The 16,683-nt window shown below is 41.9% G+C and overlaps 1 protein-coding gene across 1 annotated transcript in view; it reads left to right on the forward strand.

The window, feature by feature from the left end:
* Positions 1–16,683, forward strand: part of LOC131544177 (carbonic anhydrase 4-like) — a 144,113-nt gene that overhangs the window by 98,716 nt on the left and 28,714 nt on the right. The window lies entirely within an intron of this gene.

A 16,683-nucleotide genomic window follows, 5' to 3' on the forward strand; every position in this document is an offset into this window, starting at 1 on the left:
ACCAAAGAAGTAGAAGAAGACCTCATTGTGAAGTCTTGTCTTGCCATGAAAACATTTCTGAGCGTTTACCCTGTGTTTGATTCCCTGTGTATGACCTGGACTAGTTACTGGACTCTGATTCTTTGCTGCCTGCCGACTTTGATTTAACCTGCTTCGTTACTTGATTATCCTGAGTGTTTTCTGCCTGCCCTGATCCTTAGCCTGAACTCTGACTTTGATTCTGCGCTGTCTACGTTGTGTTTGAAGCCTGTGATTGAACTTTGCCTGTTTGTCTTGTATTCTGTATTAATAAAGCTGCACATGGATCCTAACGCCACTGACTCCTCGTTACAGGTAATGTATTTGGTGTCAAATACTACACACACACACACACACAGGGGCAGGTGGGGGTATGGGTGTGTGTACTTGTTTATGCTACTGTTGGATTACAAATTTGTAAAATGTTAAATCTAGGTTCCAATGTATCAGTATACAAACTGAAGTAGTTATATATATTGTATTTAGCATTTATGGTGAAGATGATGACATCAGATGAACGATATGTGATATACAAAGTTTGTAGCAAGAGGTTTCTGTCAGTTCCTGTTCTCTTATTGTAAGTCAAATGAGCCAGATGATGAAGACTCTCACCTTTTGTTTGTAATGGTTTGGTGCCCCTGCCCCAATCTTTGGGCAGTTAGGCTGATTGGATTAGGAGTGGTTAAATGGGGCAGGTTGCTATACCTGAATACTTCATTTGCATGCTGAGGAGGGGGGAGGGAGAATGAGTAAATGATGGTTATCTGAAAGTGTAACAATTCAAACTGGTTTTATGTAAGGGGTAAGTTTAGGCTTAGAACATATTATTTGGTCAGTATAAAAGTAATAAAAGTCTACGGAAAGTCCCCACATTTCAAAGAAACATACATATGTGCGTGGGTGCATGCATATAGAAGCTGTTATATCAATTTTATCTTTAAAATGTAGTGAAGTAGAAGCCAACAAATATTTATATTAAAGGACAATGTGTTCAAGTTTCTCATTAATTACAACATAGACGTGTTCTTGGATACAAAACACCTCTAGAAACTGTTTATGAATACTCCATTTAACTGAAAGCGTGAAAAGAAAAGTTCAGTCCTTTTAAAACTTGTTTTGCTACACTGAAAGTAGACCTTGAGCACAAAATGAATGCTGCAAATTCACAAAAAAAAAAAAAATTAAAAGTCCCAGAACTTGAAAACTGGAAGTTAAGAAAAGTTCAAATGCTCAAACCCTTAAACATTTAAATGTTATTTCACAGCATAAAGAGAGCATTTAACTTGAGATGAATAAAACACTTGCTACCTTGACTAAGAATATGTTAGGCCTTTATTTATTTTGGTTCATTTTCCAGTTTGTTTATTTGTTTTGCTTGGTTTTTATGTTCATTTATATTTAGTATAAAAGCAAATATCATGATCCATACTCCATTCCAGGTGGTGGCGGTAATGCACCAATAAGCTAGGTTGCCAACCGCCAATAAACACCAAAGAAGTAGAAGAAGACCTCATTGTGAAGTCTTGTCTTGCCATGAAAACATTTCTGAGCGTTTACCCTGTGTTTGATTCCCTGTGTATGACCTGGACTAGTTACTGGACTCTGATTCTTTGCTGCCTGCCGACTTTGATTTAACCTGCTTCGTTACTTGATTATCCTGAGTGTTTTCTGCCTGCCCTGATCCTTAGCCTGAACTCTGACTTTGATTCTGCGCTGTCTACGTTGTGTTTGAAGCCCGTGATTGAACTTTGCCTGTTTGTCTTGTATTCTGTATTAATAAAGCTGCACATGGATCCTAACGCCACTGACTCCTCGTTACAGGTAATGTATTTGGTGTCAAATACTACACACACACACACACACACAGGGGCAGGTGGGGGTATGGGTGTGTGTACTTGTTTATGCTACTGTTGGATTACAAATTTGTAAAATGTTAAATCTAGGTTCCAATGTATCAGTATACAAACTGAAGTAGTTATATATATTGTATTTAGCATTTATGGTGAAGATGATGACATCAGATGAACGATATGTGATATACAAAGTTTGTAGCAAGAGGTTTCTGTCAGTTCCTGTTCTCTTATTGTAAGTCAAATGAGCCAGATGATGAAGACTCTCACCTTTTGTTTGTAATGGCTCTTGGTGCCCCTGCCCCAATCTTTGGGCAGTTAGGCTGATTGGATTAGGAGTGGTTAAATGGGGCAGGTTGCTATACCTGAATACTTCATTTGCATGCTGAGGAGGGGGGAGGGAGAATGAGTAAATGATGGTTATCTGAAAGTGTAACAATTCAAACTGGTTTTATGTAAGGGGTAAGTTTAGGCTTAGAACATATTATTTGGTCAGTATAAAAGTAATAAAAGTCTACGGAAAGTCCCCACATTTCAAAGAAACATACATATGTGCGTGGGTGCATGCATATAGAAGCTGTTATATCAATTTTATCTTTAAAATGTAGTGAAGTAGAAGCCAACAAATATTTATATTAAAGGACAATGTGTTCAAGTTTCTCATTAATTACAACATAGACGTGTTCTTGGATACAAAACACCTCTAGAAACTGTTTATGAATACTCCATTTAACTGAAAGCGTGAAAAGAAAAGTTCAGTCCTTTTAAAACTTGTTTTGCTACACTGAAAGTAGACCTTGAGCACAAAATGAATGCTGCAAATTCACAAAAAAAAAAAAAATTAAAAGTCCCAGAACTTGAAAACTGGAAGTTAAGAAAAGTTCAAATGCTCAAACCCTTAAACATTTAAATGTTATTTCACAGCATAAAGAGAGCATTTAACTTGAGATGAATAAAACACTTGCTACCTTGACTAAGAATATGTTAGGCCTTTATTTATTTTGTGTAACATACATTTCAAATAATGTAAACATCAAATGTTTATGAATTAGTTGAATCAAGTTGTCACACTTCAAGGGAAGCACAGGAACCAGAAACAAGGAGACGAAGAATTTCACAATACTAGAGTTTACTATTCAAACAGGAACACAGGTCACAGGCAGGGTAGACGCTCAAAGACCGACAAAGATGAACTGAATGGACTGGGGCTTATAATGACAGGATAATGAGGGAACTAAGGGGACACACCTGAAATCAAATTAACAATCAGACAGGGGAAAAACTGGGTCACAGGGAACACATGGGGAGCAAAAACACAACAAAACAGTCCAGGGGCGTGACAAGTATGAACCAAAGCACAAATGTTTTGACAAAACAAACAGTTACTTTACATGTTAATGCTAAACCAAAGTGATACTCCAGAGCTGTGATTCCTGCATGAGGGGGGTGGGGAGAAAGAAGAAAAAAAAAAAGAAACCCCCCACACACACACACACACACGTTTACTTAGCTATCTAAATGGGGACATTCCATAGGTGTAATGGTTTTTATACTGTACAAACTGTATTTTCTATTGGTACAAATTTGTCCCCAAAATATGGTTAAGTAGGCACAGGTGCACACACACACACACACACACACACACACACACACACACACACACACGCGTGCACACACAAACTAGTGCTACTGAATGACAGTCAAAACGTCTCAGGTTATGAATGTAACCATGGTTCCCCGAGGGAACGAGACGCTGCGTCGGAAACTCTTTGGGAACGCCCCTGTTTTCCCACACTCTGAAACACGTGTGTAATCCGTCCGAGGGAATCCCGGCTGACACCAACCCGGCGGAGATGACGTAGCAACCAGGACGTTATAAAAGCACCTTCGGTGGAGATAGCTGCTTCTTCAAAGTGAAGAAAGCACTCGCAGGGGTGCAGGAAGTATGGTATGTGACGCAGCATCTCGTTCCCTTAGGGAACCATGGTTACATACGTAACCTGGGACGTTCCCCTTCGGGAACTCGAACTGCATTGGAAACGCTTTGGGAACGACAATGCCCATGCCACCATACTGACAAATCCCTGCCTAGTGTGGAACGGCACAGCTTAGGCAGAGAGGACTGAGGAGCCAGGAGTGGCATCAAGGTCAATGCTGTAGAACCTGACAAAGGTCAGAGGGGTGGACAATCCCGCAGCGTTACAAATATCGTGCATTGAAAACATCAGATGAGAAGGCCTTAGAAGCCGCCATACCTCTAGTAGAATGAGCCCTGACCCCCAGAGGTGAGGGGAGATCAGAAGACTCATATGCTGTGGTAATAGCATCCACTATCCACCTGCTGAGGGTCTGCTTGTTAGCAGGACGACCCATCTCATAAGGACCGTAGCACACAAACAGTTGATCCAACTTTCTCCAAAGGGCAGCTCTGTGGACGTATATGTCCAGTGCTCGCACTGGACACACACGATTAAGCTTTTCCGAAAGGGAGGTGGACAGAATAACTGGCCGTGGAACCACTGAGGGCACCTTCGGGACATACCCCGGCCTGGGGTATAGAAATGCTCTCGCCATACCAGGCGCAAACTCAAGAAATGATGGGGCCACTGACAGGGCCTGCAGATCACCGACTCTCTTCAATGAAAAGATGGCTAAAAGAAATACAGTCTTGACTGTAAGAAATCTCAAAGGAACATCTTCCAGGGGTTCAAAGGGGGCTTCAGAAAGGGCCTCTAGAACCACAGCCAAATCCCAAGTAGGCATCCTTGGGCGAACTGGAGGCCTCAGCCTCCTGGTACCCGGAGAAATCGTGTTACTAGCGGGTTCCTGCCTAGAGACTGCTCGCCCACAGGGGCGTGGTGAGCAGCAATAGCAGCCATGTAGACACCCAACATGGAGGAGGATAACCCTGAGGCAAATCTGTCTTGCAGAAATTCCAACACTGACCCGATAGGGAAAACTACTGGGTCCAGCTGACAGCTGTGACAACAGGAAGTGAACAGTTGCCATTTAGCAGCGTACGATTTCCTCGTAGAGGGAGCTCTGGACTGGAGGATGGTCTCCACAGCCTCGTTTGAGAGACTGGATGCTATGAGTTGTGCCCCCTCAGGGGCCACACCCACAGTTTCCACAACTCTGGGCAGGGGTGAAAAATGGTGCCCCCTGCCTGTGAGAGAAGATCTCACCGGACGGGAATCTCCCATGGAGAGTCTTCTAGAAGGGCTACCATCTCGTATGCCGAACTGCTACCTGCTCTGATTGAGCTAGAATCAACCAATCATCGATGTAATTCAGTATGCGGATGCCCTGGAGTTGCACAGGAGCCAGAGCAGCATCCACACACTTTGTGAAAGTGCGGGGTGAGAGTGCTAGACCGAACGGAAGAACCCGATAATGGTACGATTTGCTACCGAAAGCAAACCTCAGGAACTTCCTGTGTTGAAGAAGGATGGATATATGGAAGTAGGCGTCTTTCAGATCTAGTCACAAACCAGTCCTTGGACCTGATTTGTGACATGACTTGCTTGATAGTAATCATCTTCCTGTTGAATAGAGGTGGACGCCACCCGAACTAAATCTTGTACTCTCTCTCTACAGTGTGCAGGACCCATCGAGATACATTTGGCAGAAGCTTCGACGCTGCCATATAATGTACTGTACTAAAGGAACCAGTCTCTCGAGACTGGCCTCTGGTGTACTTTGAACTGCTAGCTCGGTGCCCTGAAGCGGAGGACTGGCAGGGGACGGCCGATCTAGCTGTTCTAGAGACTTTATTGGGGGTAGCCAGCCCCTCAGAACCACTATGTTTCCGGGCGGAGGCTAAGGGATATACTTGCCGGAGACCGCTACGCCCTGAAGCACCGTGGGTGGCAGGGTTGGCAGACCAATCTCGTGAGGGCACTGAGGAGAGACGGGCACCGTATAATGAGGTGTGTACCGCTCTTCCCCAGAGGGGCCTGCCCTCAGACATCCTGGACTGAAAGCATCAGGACCTTTTGGCCAAAGCCTTCTTATTGAAAATGACGGTCTTCAGATCCGTCATCTCCCTTGAGGACTTCGACCTGGAGCACCGCCCCGCCCTCCTGACTTTCTCTTTGAGGATGTTTACGAGTGCCAACGCTCCATTTTTGGACTTCTCGATATGAGGATTCTGCCTACCAGCTCCACTTTGAGAATGGTGAGGGAGAAATCGCTGAAAAGCTGCTGCCTGTTTCTTAGCCTCCTGAAACCTGTCGACGACAGTGTTTACCGCGTCGCCGAACAGTCCAGAAGGTGAAATAGGGGCGTCTAGTAGAAAGACCCTGTCTTTATCGTTAATATTAGACAGGGTCAACCACAGATGTCTCTCCATGGCCACAAGGGCTGCCATAGACTGCCCAATTGCTCTGGCGGTCTCCTATGTGTCCCGAAGAGACAAATCTGTGGCTCTACTCAATTCAGCGATATCATCGTTCTTAATATTTTCTCCTCATCCATTTCTTTTAGCAGGTCAGCCTGGTATGCCTGCAACACCGCCATAGTGTGCAAGCAAACTCCAGCCTGACCCGCTGTCAGTGTATGCTTTACCCACTAAAGCCGAAGAAGTCCGGCGGCTTGGTGGGCAACACTAGCCTTAAGGGAAGATACACCACCAAGCGAAGATAGCCTGGAAGCGTATCCTCGACCTGGGGAATCTTCCCATAACCGCACTCATTCAGCCCTACTGCGTTTGAATAAGGAGAAACATATGGACTGAAGAGGCGGGCCGAGTATGGTTTAACCCACGATCTAGACACCTCAGTTTGCAGATCGGGTTAAAAAGGCAGGCCCGGCGTGGAGGCAGTGACTTAGGGCGCAGGAAGCGTTCATCTAGCTTACTTTAGAACGCTCCTGTTGATCTTTCTCTGCTGGCCAATCAATGTTAAACTTGGCCACAGCTCTAGTCACTACCTCCAACAGCTCCTCAAACAAGACTGTGGTGCCATAGACTCGTCTCGATCAGGGCTCGCATCATCTCCCTCCTCAGAGAAAGACAATACGAACGCCGTGCCCTCTCTCGGGGCGAAGTAAACCATTTCAGAACGTTCCTCCGTCCCCAACGAGTGAGAACTAGATCTCATCCAGATCCATCTGCGATCCCCACGATTTAAGGCGCTGCTCTGCCTCGGCAGAGGCGGGACCCGAACCGCGGGGAACGCCCTCGAGAGCTGACTGCGCGTGCTTCGCTCCCAGACAAGTAACGCACAAACTGTCTGTATCCCCACCCGTAATGAAGCGAGGGCAGGGAGGAACACACAGCCTGAAACGCTGCTTGTCAGACTCATATTTCTTGCCAGATGCCATATCAATAATAATAATAATACAGGACAAACAACAGTAAATAGGACGTAACACACATAGAGCGCTTTTTTCACTTTGAAGCTGCCGCTGTCTCCACCGCAGGTGATTTTATAACATCCTGGTCGCTACGTCATCTCCGCCGGTGACGTCAGCTGGGATTCCCTCGGACGAATCAACACACGTGTTTCAGAGTGTGGGAACACAGGGGCGTTCCCAAAGCGTTTCCGACGCAGCTCGAGTTCCCTCGGGGAACTACATCTGCTAAACCATTGCGAGGTTTACAAGCTAACAAGATTTCAATTCAGCTCCCGTTTACACTTAGATGGGGACTCAATGCCTTTAAGTCAAGTCAAGTCACCTTTATTTTTATAGCGCTTTTAACAATACAGATTGTGTCAAAGCACTTAACAGTATCAAATTGGAGGATAGAGTGTCAGTAATGTATAATGATAAAATTAAACACTCAATTTTCAGTTAAAGGCATTTCATTATTGAATTCAGAGATGTCATTGTGTATCTCAGTTCAGTTTAAATAGTATCTGTGCAATCAAATCTACAATAATCGCTAGAAATTAAGTTTGTGTTTTATTCATTATTTGAAGTTTTTCATTTATATGATTTATTAATTTGCTATAATTGTAATGTATAGTTTAATGTATTTATTGTTTCTTGGTGTATTTTTATAATATATATTTGTTTGTTTATTATAATTTAAATGTATAGTTTAATTCATTTAATATATTTATGTTGTATCTATCTATATCTATATCTATATCTATATATATATATATATATATATATATATATATATACACAGCAAAATTTCCAGTGTTGTTCAGAGTTGTTTTTATGGTGTTAATTTTCCAGTGTTAAAAAGTGTTGATTCTGGTGTTGATGTGAACGACATGAACACTTGCAGTGTAAATCAGTATTCAGAGTCAGTGTTATTACAGCGAGTTCACATAATTGACACTGGTGATGAGTTGATCCTATTTCCGGTCCTTGCACATTATTTCCGTTTTGATTAATGGCGGCTGACCACAAGGAGTGATCAAAAACAGGTATAACATATTTTTAATCACTTATATCAGTTTTCATATTAAGTTTACATTTCTCAACATTTAGAATAATCTTGTAAATTCCACAACTTTGTTGGAGTGCTAACATTATTTCTGTTTAGTGTGGCAGACCACCGACACGAGCCAGAGGCAGCTTGCAAATTGAGGTAAGACTAGTTAATGCTGATTAGTTTGCGTATTCGTCACTATTTTAGACTTTGGGGTGAAAATTTACACGATAATTTATGTGCTTCATGTCATGTTCGGTTTACTTAAGTGAACCGCAAACGTTAACTTAGGCACTAATCTTTTATAAACATGCACACCGCGCACACTGTTTCGGATAATGTTAGTCAAGCTACATGTCGCAGTTACACTCTTCTCCAGAGGGCCTGCCCTCAGACATCCTGGACTGAAAGCATCAGGACCTTTTGGCCAAAGCCTTCTTATTGAAAATGACAGTCTTCAGATCCGTCATCTCCCTTGAGGACTTCGACCTGGAGCACCGCCCCGCCCTTCTGACTTTCTCTTTGAGGAGGTTTACGAGTGCCAACGCTCCATTTTTGGACTTCTCGATATGAGGATTCTGCCTACCAGCTCCACTTTGAGAATGGTGAGGGAGAAATCGCTGAAAAGCTGCTGCCTGTTTCTTAGCCTCCTGAAACCTGTCGACGACAGTGTTTACCGCGTCGCCGAACAGTCCAGAAGGTGAAATAGGGGCGTCTAGTAGAAAGACCCTGTCTTTATCGTTAATATTAGACAGGGTCAACCACAGATGTCTCTCCATGGCCACAAGGGCTGCCATAGACTGCCCAATTGCTCTGGCGGTCTCCTATGTGTCCCGAAGAGACAAATCTGTGGCTCTACGCAATTCAGCGATATCATCGTTCTTAATATTTTCTCCCTCATCCATTTCTTTTAGCAGGTCAGCCTGGTATGCCTGCAACACCGCCATAGTGTGCAAGCAAACTCCAGCCTGACCCGCTGCCGTGTATGCTTTACCCACTAAAGCCGAAGAAGTCCGAAGCGGCTTGGTGGGCAACACTGGGGCCTTAAGGGAAGATACACCACCAAGCGAAAGATAGCCTGGAAGCGTATCCTCGACCTGGGGAATCTTCCCATAACCGCACTCATTCAGCCCTACTGCGTTTGAATAAGGAGAAACATATGGACTGAAGAGGCGGGCCGAGTATGGTTTAACCCACGATCTAGACACCTCAGTTTGCAGATCGGGTTAAAAAAGGCAGGCCCCGGCGTGGAGGCAGTGACTTAGGGCGCAGGAAGCGTTCATCTAGCTTACTTTTAGAACGCTCCTGTTGATCTTTCTCTGCTGGCCAATCAATGTTAAACTTGGCCACAGCTCTAGTCACTACCTCCAACAGCTCCTCAAACAAGACTGTGGTGCCATAGACTCGTCTCGATCAGGGCTCGCATCATCTCCCTCCTCAGAGAAAGACAATACGAACGCCGTGCCCTCTCTCGGGGCGAAGTAAACCATTTCAGAACGTTCCTCCGTCCCCAACGAGTGAGAACTAGATCTCATCCAGATCCATCTGCGATCCCCACGATTTAAGGCGCTGCTCTGCCTCGGCAGAGGCGGGACCCGAACCGCGGGGAACGCCTCGAGAGCTGACTGCGCGTGCCCGCTCCCAGACAAGTAACGCACAAACTGTCTGTATCCCCACCCGTAATGAAGCGAGGGCAGGGAGGAACACACAGCCTGAAACGCTGCTTGTCAGACTCATGTTTCTTGCCAGATGCCATATCAATAATAATAATAATACAGGACAAACAACAGTAAATAGGACGTAACACACATAGAGCGCTTTTTTCACTTTGAAGCTGCCGCTGTCTCCACCGCAGGTGATTTTATAACATCCTGGTCGCTACGTCATCTCCGCCGGTGACGTCAGCTGGGATTCCCTCGGACGAATCAACACACGTGTTTCAGAGTGTGGGAACACAGGGGCGTTCCCAAAGCGTTTCCGACGCAGCTCGAGTTCCCTCGGGGAACTACATCTGCTAAACCATTGCGAGGTTTACAAGCTAACAAGATTTCAATTCAGCTCCCGTTTACACTTAGATGGGGACTCAATGCCTTTAAGTCAAGTCAAGTCACCTTTATTTTTATAGCACTTTTAACAATACAGATTGTGTCAAAGCACTTAACAGTATCAAATTGGAGGATAGAGTGTCAGTAATGTATAATGATAAAATTAAACACTCAATTTTCAGTTAAAGGCATTTCATTATTGAATTCAGAGATGTCATTGTGTATCTCAGTTCAGTTTAAATAGTATCTGTGCAATCAAATCTACAATAATCGCTAGAAATTAAGTTTGTGTTTTATTCATTATTTGAAGTTTTTCATTTATATGATTTATTAATTTGCTATAATTGTAATGTATAGTTTAATGTATTTATTGTTTCTTGGTGTATTTTTATAATATATATTTGTTTGTTTATTATAATTTAAATGTATAGTTTAATTCATTTAATATATTTATGTTGTATCTATCTATATCTATATCTATATCTATATATATATATATATATATATATATATATATATACACAGCAAAATTTCCAGTGTTGTTCAGAGTTGTTTTTATGGTGTTAATTTTCCAGTGTTAAAAAGTGTTGATTCTGGTGTTGATGTGAACGACATGAACACTTGCAGTGTAAATCAGTATTCAGAGTCAGTGTTATTACAGCGAGTTCACATAATTGACACTGGTGATGAGTTGATCCTATTTCCGGTCCTTGCACATTATTTCCGTTTTGATTAATGGCGGCTGACCACAAGGAGCGGAGAGTGATCAAACACAGGTATAACATATTTTTAATCACTTATATCAGTTTTCATATTAAGTTTACATTTCTCAACATTTAGAATAATCTTGTAAATTCCACAACTTTGTTGGAGTGCTAACATTATTTCTGTTTAGTGTGGCAGACCACCGACACGAGCCAGAGGCAGCTTGCAAATTGAGGTAAGACTAGTTAATGCTGATTAGTTTGCGTATTCGTCACTATTTTAGACTTTGGGGTGAAAATTTACACGATAATTTATGTGCTTCATGTCATGTTCGGTTTACTTAAGTGAACCGCAAACGGTTAACTTAGGCACTAATCTTTTATAAACATGCACACCGCGCACACTGTTTCGGATAATGTTAGTCAAGCTACATGTCGCAGTTACACTCTTCTCCAAAGTACAGTGCAGAGAACGATCATGCAATTCAGCGTTTTGCTGAACTATATTTTTTGGAAGCGTATGAAAAGAACCGTTCCAACACCAGAGATGTGTCTGACGTGTGCAATTCATACACTCTAAAAAATATCTACTTGGTTCTACTTAAAATCATAAGTTAAGCAGCTGCCTCAAAATTTCAAGTAAAAACAAAATGGATTAATGAATTGTTTTAACTCATTATTTTGAGTCTTCTTAAGCTGTGAATTGCCTTCTGCGAATCAACATGACTATACAATTATTGTTGTTTCAACTTTGCTATGCAAGTTCAAAATAAAGTGAACTCATTAATGAGCATTCTGTTCACTTATCCCCATTAGTGGGTTCAACTTAGTAATTTAAATTAAGTAATGTCTTTGAATTAGGGTATCAAGTTAAGATGATCTAAAAGAATGTCTTGTTTTAACTTAACAATTAATTATAAAAACACAAATTTGAGTACAAAACTTTTTTTTTTTATTAAAACCAATGTTAAGCCAATACAAGCTATACATAAACACTTCAATCATGAAATCATCTCAAACTTGTAATCAATACCAAACTTCATTTCATATTTGAAATCACCAATGAAATCGGACAACAACGGTGTCATGTGTTGTTTCTTTCGCTCAAATAAGTGTTATAAAAAGCTAATTTTTCAGGCTAGATCAGCCAGTGCTCACGCGCAGTCCTGAGCACGCGTCTCAGAGTGCTGACTGTTTCTATAGCAACCTGGACTTCTAACTTAGCGATTGGCTCTTTCATTCAGAAGACGGGGCTTCCTGCGATTGATCGGCCATATTAAGTGTTGCATTTTTCCCCATTCAAAACTATACGAGTGACATGTCTTGGGTATTCTATAGTCTTTGGTAATACTAAACACAATCCTCTCACTTATCTGTATGCACATTCACGCCACCATTCGGACAAAAAAAAATATATATTTCTGAACGGACCACAGTATCAGACATCTCTCTAGTACTTCCAGGAGGGAAGCTCATACATTGATATCCAGTCATTGCATTAAGTGATTAATCTTAGGCTGAGTGTTGTCTATTGTTATACCTGTCTCTCACAGAACATGGCCGGCCATCTAGCTATGACATCCCCAATGAGAGGTTGATCCCCTACGATCTCCTTTCTGCGCTTGGAGAACGTGGCAGACATCAGCTCATCTATCTGCTGGTGATCTGGGTCTTTTTTGAGCACTTCCACCTGAATTGGATTGCACAAGCACAAAGGACACATAAGACAAAATAGTAGGCTTCACAGACACAAAAGCAAAGTGTAGGTAGTTATTATAATATAGGTAGGTATGTATGCAGTAATATTAGACAGGTATGATGTGTATGTGTGATGTGCATGTGTGTGTATGATGTACCTCCATCATCCTCCGCTTTTCTTCCATGTTTTCATCACTTAGTCCTTCAGGGGGATCTGGACAGTAGTGGACCTCGCCCTTCTTTGACTTCTTCATACGTGGTCCCTTGGCTTCTTCTCCTTTTCTTTTGTTGACCCTCACCTCTGGGCATCCAGCTGCACTTAACTTCTGTCGATAGTTTCCGAGCTTAAACTTCAGGCTGTGGAACCAGCCGTACCAACCCATTCCAGACCCTGGCTCTTTTAGACTGGGATGCTTCTCCACAAGCGCTTTAGTGTTGCCTCTCAGGATAAGGACTAATCTTTGACATGCTGTCTGCAAGTGTGTCCAGGATATCAGTTTTCATACCTTTAGTAATCACCAGCACAGATCCATCTTTTGCATATCTTCCATTTGCTTCTTGCAGCGTGAGTTCAACATCATGTGAGAACTCTGGAATCGGGAAGGGCTCAGGCCAGTGCTGGGAGTCAGATTCTCCACTACTGAGAGATGGAAGGCTGGCTGTATCCAATGTGGAATCCGAGCAAGCTGCATCAGCTGTGAACAACACTTTCAATGTTGCTCTCTCCTCAGGAAGGTCTCGGATGTCGGTCAAATTGGTCAGCTGATCCTTGAACGCAGGGTCCTCAAATTGTAAAATAAATCCACCTCTCAGGTCAAGGTTTGCACGCAACACCTGGCACAGTGCATCAACACTATGGGGGGTGATTTCGATGGAAAGGCGCCTGATATCCGTCTCAGAGAGGACAACTCGCAGCAGCATCGTGGATCACTTCGGCCTGAAATTGGAGAAGAAAAAAGGTTTAATTCATTGTATACATACAAACAAATGGTTACTACTGAAAAGATTTGGAAAACACTTCAAGGGGCTTAATTATTTTGGATCAGGGTAGAAAAACACAAACTTACAACAGCCTTAATTCAGCAAGAATGTTCTAGGAGTGGTTAACAGGCGACCCTGGACAAGGTATGACACAAGTGGTATGTAGTCATTGAGATCATTTAATACATTTTAAAATATATTAAAATAGAAAACAGGAATAATATTTCACAATATTACTGTTTTTGTTTGTATTTTTAATCAAATAAATGCAGCCTTGGTGAGCAGGAGATACTTCTTTTAAAAACATAAAAAATCTGACTGACCCCAAACTTTTAAACGTTAGTGTATTTGGCCTTGACATTCGGTCTATCAGAAATGGTGTTTTCTACAACAGTTTACAATGAAAACTGGTATCGTCTCAGATAAAGCTTTATCAACCGTCTTTGACTGAACTAAAAGACTGAACTGCTAGTGTTCTAGCTAACGTTAACGGTCGCTGAAACGCGCCTCGTTTAAATGACATCACAGTTGTTGCACATATCAAGGTAACGATACGTTAATCACGTTATTGGTTTCATCAACGCACATTCTTAATATCTACAAAACAGGAACACTTACCAATAGCGAACTTGTTCATGCCAACAAGACTCGTCTTATCTGACGGAAAAATGAGGCACTCGGCCGATTGAAGTTTGTTTGCTTGTTGGCGCGTAAACTTGTTCTTCGTCGGTACGTTAGTCCTCCGCACATGCGCAAAGAGCTGTCCTCCACTCAATCTGATCATTTTAACTCATTCTTGATGAATAAAAGTATTGATTTATTTTATTTCTTTCCCCAAAAATAAAATAAAAATCCTTACTGACCCAAACTTTTGAACGGTATAGTGTTTAATGTTACAAAAGCTTTAGATTTCAGATAAATGCTTAGATTTCAGATAAGATTTCAGATAAATGCTGGTAGATTTCAGATAACGCTTTATCAACTATTATGTCTCTGACTGAACTAAAAGACTGAACTGCTAGTTTTCTAGCTAACGTTAACGGTCGCTGAAACGTGCCTCGCTTAAATGACATCACAGTTGTTGCACATATCACGTTATTGGTTTCATCAACGCACATTCTTAATATCTACAAAACACAAACACTTACCAATAGCGAACTTGTTCATGCCAACACGACTCGTCTTATCTGACAGAAAAATGAGGCATCCGGCCGATTAAAGTTCGTTTGCTTGCTGGCGCGTAAACTTGTTCGTCTGTAGTCCCCCGCACATGCGCAAAGAGCTGTCCTCCACTCAATCGCAACACGCCAAAGACTTGTACCCCACTCAATTTAAAATGGCAAGTTCATTCAAGCACCTGGAATTTGTGATTCATTGAAGTAACTTATGAACCTAAATTGGAAGATTGAAAACTCAAACAATTGAGTTGAAATGTCATAACACATTATTTTATGTCTGAGTTAATGACATATATAAGTTATCATAACTTTTTGATCAGATCATTTTTTACAGTGTATGCAAACGTTTGTTTACATTACATTATAAGGTTATATGGTTTGAGAGATGACAAATGGAGCTTCTGACTGTAGCTGCTTGCTGGACTTTATTTAAAATTGACGACTATTTGCGTTTTTCTTGACCAACAGCTGTCCTCATGCTGGTGAAAATTCAATATCGATGAGTGAAGAAATTTGTGGAACTGCTAAACGATTGTGCATTCCAAGTTTTTCTCAATGAAGGTAAGTGCTATTGCTTAGAAATTAACTAATTAAAACCAGTCATATAGCAACCAAGCTAAGTTTTTCTATTTGCTTTTAAATCACTGAGATTTTACTTAAATATAAAAATAAATAAATGAGGTCTGTATTCATGTTATTGTTCAAATTACTTTTTCAGTTAAAAGACACAGACTGGAAGAGGAAGAGGACACAAATTGAAGGCATCTACATTTAAGATGTCCAGAAGAAATTTTAACTCTATTTGGTGTGGACCTATATAAACCCTGAAAAAGTGTTATTTTTTACACTGTGAGTGTGAATTTAATACTTTCAAATTTACTGTGTATATATATCTATATCTATCTATCTATATACAGTGGGGCAAAAATGTATTTAGTCAGCCACCAATTGTGCAAGTTCTCCCACTTAAAAAGATGAGAGAGGCCTGCAATTTTCATCATAGGTATACCTCAACTATGAGAGACAAAATGAGAAGAAGAAAATCCAGAAAATCACATTGTAGGATTTTTAAAGAATTTATTTGCAAATTATGGTGGAAAATAAGTATTTGGTCAATAACAAAATTTAATCTCAATACTTTGTTATATACCCTTTGTTGGCAATGACAGAGGTCAAACGTTTTCACACACTGTTGCTGGTATTTTGGCCCATTCCTCCATGCAGATCTCCTCTAGAGCAGTAATGTTTTGGGGCTGTCGCTGGGCAACACGGACTTTCAACTCCCTCCAAAGATTTTCGATGGGGTTGAGATCTGGAGACTGGCTAGGCCACTACAGGACCTTGAAATGCTTCACGAAGCCACTCCTTCGCTGTTCGGGCGGTGTGTTTGGGATCATTGTCATGCTGAAAGACCCAGCCACGTTTCATCTTCAATGCCCTTGCTGATGGAAGGAGGTTTTCACACAAAATCTCACGATACATGGCCCCATTCATTCTTTCGTTTACACGGATCAGTCGTCCTGGTCCCTTTGCAGAAAAACAGCCCCAAAGCATGATGTTTCCACCCCCATGCTTCACAGTAGGTATGCTGTTCTTTGGATGCAACTCAGCATTCTTTCTCCTCCAAACACGACAAGTTGAGTTTTTACCAAAAAGTTCTATTTTGGTTTCATCTGACCATATGATCATCCAAATGCTCTCTAGCAAACTTCAGACGGGCCGGACATGTACTGGCTTAAGCAGGGGACACGTCTGGCACTGCAGGATTTGAGTCCCTGGCGGCACATTGTGTTACTGATGGTAGCCTTTGTTACTTTGGTCCCA

The sequence above is a fragment of the Onychostoma macrolepis genome, chromosome 07 (genome assembly GCF_012432095.1).
Source record: "Onychostoma macrolepis isolate SWU-2019 chromosome 07, ASM1243209v1, whole genome shotgun sequence".
In the NCBI taxonomy this organism is placed as follows: Eukaryota; Metazoa; Chordata; class Actinopteri; order Cypriniformes; family Cyprinidae; genus Onychostoma; species Onychostoma macrolepis.